Source organism: Salmo salar, chromosome ssa19, assembly GCF_905237065.1.
Source record: "Salmo salar chromosome ssa19, Ssal_v3.1, whole genome shotgun sequence".
Classification (NCBI taxonomy): Eukaryota; Metazoa; Chordata; class Actinopteri; order Salmoniformes; family Salmonidae; genus Salmo; species Salmo salar.
In genome coordinates, this window is record NC_059460.1 from 44,667,949 (window position 1) to 44,671,728 (window position 3,780).

The 3,780-nt window shown below is 43.1% G+C and overlaps 1 pseudogene; it reads left to right on the plus strand.

Moving 5' to 3' along the window:
* The first annotated feature begins 305 nt into the window (after positions 1–305).
* On the plus strand, positions 306–2,199 carry LOC106578886 (glyoxalase domain-containing protein 4-like; annotated as a pseudogene).
* Positions 2,200–3,780: the final 1,581 nt, after the last annotated feature.

Sequence of the window (3,780 nt, forward strand, 5' to 3'; positions counted from 1 at the left end):
AGGGTTGTGAATACTTATGTAAATTAGGTACTGTATTTCTGTTCATTTTCAGTTTGCCAAAAAATTCTAAAAACATGTTTCCACTGTCTCATTATGTGGTATTGTGTGTAGATTGGTAAGATTATTTTTTTTTAAATACATTTTTATAAAATCCGTTTAATTCCGTTTGCTTCTATTTAAGAAACATTTTTCAACAGAATCGGTGGAATGAACACACCCCTGATCACAGGCAAACACAGTTTACTTTCATAGCAGCCACATAAAACAGCATTATCACTTTGCTCTTTGTAAATATTTTTCCTTCTCGCTACTATCTACCTTTCCAAGACAATGTGGGGATGTTGGCCATAAGCAACATGCTTCCCGAAAAGGGAGAAGGTGGAGGGAGGAATGCAGGTGGTCCTCATAACGCCTGGGCCCACTAACGTAGGGAGAGGTAGGCCGACAGTGGTAGAGCAGCCACAAGCACCTGTTGCTGAGGAACAAGTTGTCCATGTTGAGGGTACTGAGTTACAGCTTGTACCAGAGGGGAACATAGCGTCTGTTATGCAGCAGAAAAATATTGTTGTAGGAGGTAAGGACGGATTTGGGGAGCCATTTCACCCAGATTGGTGAGGAGATGCCCAGTACGAGTGATGGGGTACAGGAGGGGGTTTAGGTGGAGCTAGTCTCCCAGGTAGTGGAGGAGATGCCTGGCACGAGTGATGGGGTGCAAGTGGGGAGTGTTGAGAGGGATGTGGCTGAGGGGAGTCAGGGGTCTGTGGCCTTAGTTGAGGAGGATCAGAAGAAGGATATGGCCATCTCTTTTGATATGATAGTAGCTGGTGACGACTCAATTTACAATTTAGAGGAGGTAAATGGGTTCCTGGATCAGACTTTTGGGAAATCTGTCAAATTGGCAGATTTCTTTGATGTTGCTAAGTTTTTGAGGTCAGCTGTGGTGTTACAGAAGACGGTGGGGTTAGACCAGTTGAGTGTGTAGAAGCGTTTCCGCTTGAGGAAATGTGTTACTGCTGTCATGGCAGCAAAAGGTAGTGGGAAACGTGGTAAGGTTCAGAGAAAATTAAAACAATGATAAGGATCATGCCTTATACTGTAGGGTGTTTTTTCACTTTGTCTTGTTTCTCTGTTGTTTCTTCTGTTTTTCTTTTCTCTTTTCTATATGACAATCAATTGCAAGGATCCTTAATCAACGTAGACAAACTGAGAGTGATATATAATTGTAGAGTGGCTTTGAGGCGAGCCTTGCATTTCGTTTTCAAAGTGGGTGACAGAAGCAAAACGGACACCTTTTACCAAGATGTGCATGAAGATTTTGCATCACAAAGAGTTTGAAGAAGGATGTAAGGCAACTTGTAAGGGCCCTTATGATGGAAAATGGAGCAAGATAATGGTCGGCTTTGGGCCAGAGGATGATGACTTTGTGGCTGAACTGATCAACAACTATGGAGTGGGAGAATATCACCTAGGCAATGACTTCCTCAGTTTGACTCTGTAGTCTAGCCAGGCTGTCAGCAATGCTAAGCGGCTTGCTTGGCCCCTCACTGAGGTTGGAAAGGCCCTCTATCTGGAGGCCCCAGGAGGTTATCGCTTCTGCCTGGTGGACATAGAACAGCCTCCCAATGATCCTGTACAGAAGGTATGTCAGGCTGGGTCTGACCTGCAGAAATCAATGCACTGCTGCTCCTCCCTTCTGGAGATGAAGATGAAAAAGAGCAATGAGGAGACTGTGCTGATGGAATTCGCAGACACTCCGTGTAAACTAGAGCTTCACAACATTGTTGGGACAGTAGATCATGGGCGGATAGAATTATCCTGTCCATGTGAGCAGTTGGCAGATCTTGAAGCCTTGATGACAAAAGGAAACCATAAAATCCTTACCATCTTGGTTAGTCTGGACACCCCTGGGAAGGCTTGGTTAACCTGGACACCCCTGGGAAGGCTAGCCTGGACACCCTGGGAAGGCTTGGTTTGTCTGGACACCCCTGGGAAGGCTTGGTTAGCCTGGACACCCCTGGGAAGGCTACTGTAGAAGTGGTCATTTGGGCTGATTCAGATGCCCATGAGATATGCTTTGTTGTTTGAGTGTTTATTGTGTTGTAGGTTCCCAGACCCAATAAAGTTTATTTAAAACTCAAACTCTCTCTCTATATTTATATATTTTCTCTCTCTCTCTCTCTCTCTCTCTCTCTCTTTCTTTTCTCTCTCTCTTTCTTTTCTCTCCCTCTCTCTCTCTCCCCCTCTCTCTCTGTTTTCTCTCTCTTTTTTCTCTCTTACTCTCTCCCTCTCTCTCATTGTTTTCTCTCTCTCTCCCTCGCTCTCTTTCTTTTCTCTCTCTCTCCCTCTTTATTTTCTGTCTCCCTCTCTCTCTCTCTCTCCCTCTCTCTTTCTTTTCTCTCTAACATCTCTCTCTCTCCTTCTCTCTTTTCTCTCTCGCTCTCTCTCTCGCTCTCTCTTTCTCTCTCTTCTCTCTCTCTCAATTAATATTGTAGATACTTTTTGAACCTCTCTGGATTACAACCAAACTATGATAACTGTACCATATTAAAACCCCCTAAGGTTGATGTCTGCGCCCCCACAGAAATCTGATTAGCCTAGAGATATCCATTTTTTTTTGCATTGGACGCATCTCAATCCACCGCAGAAAAAAACATTTTTAAATCGCAATCTGTTGATAATATGTGATTAGAAAGGTTCAGAATCTATGTAAGACATTTGCAGCACAGTTGAAAAACATATGGAAATCAAGAGAGGGTGCTCTATGGAGATGGGTGGGATTGGCTGAGAGACATTGAGAGGTGGATTTAATCTGTGATAGGGGGATGGCCCCAAAAAATAAAGGGATTTTACTTTGTGTTCTGTGGAAGTGTGTGATCATTGATTGTGAGCTTAAAGCCAATTGTACTAACCTAACCTAACAAAATACATTTACAATATTGATATGATCTTTTGTTGAAAATTCACAATTCCAACGCAACCTCTAAAACAGACGGAGAGAGTTGCCGTAACTGCAGGCAACAGAGACTATGGAGTGTGTGTGGTCATTTTGATTACAAGAGTGTGCTGCAGTTTTGTCTAGTTCACGTCCTGTTAGGGTTACGTTTAGGCATTCATTCCAAGTGGTTAAGGTCAGGTAACTTCACCATTCTAAGAACAGCTTGACAATGAATAATCTGTTGGAGCACGGCCTGCACAATTTACATCCTCAAGCATGGTTACTGATTTTCTGATTTAAAATGCATCTTGGGGCCAAAAAAAGAAAGAATTAAATGTAACTTATAATCCCTTGAAAATTCACAACAGTCGAGGCATAAATCGATCCAGGCCTCTGGGTTATCCAAGGTCTCTGGTAGTCCAGCAGCAGTCATCTCATTTTAAACGGTCCATCTTTGATTGATCTGCCCTATGTCTCAGAGTCGCTCTGAGAGGGGAATACCTAGGTTGATTGATCGAGACTATGAGTCTGTAGTGGAAAAATAAAGAGAGTGAACAAATGTGAACGATGATGAAGGCCAGTGATAAAGATGTGTCTAGTTACTTGCTGGCGCCGAGGCTCAGCCTGATGGACACAATCACGATTTATGGCATTGCTTGCATGACAGACCATCTGTGGGCTATCATAGGGGTCATACACATCTTATCTGTGGCAATCTCAATGAAGATAGATTCCCACAGAAGTCCTAGGGTCACTTAAGCCAGGAGAGGTGAATACTGATGAAACTTGAATCGAATGTTACTGCGTGAATTAAATTGTCACATTTGGATTGTTTAAAGAGTTCA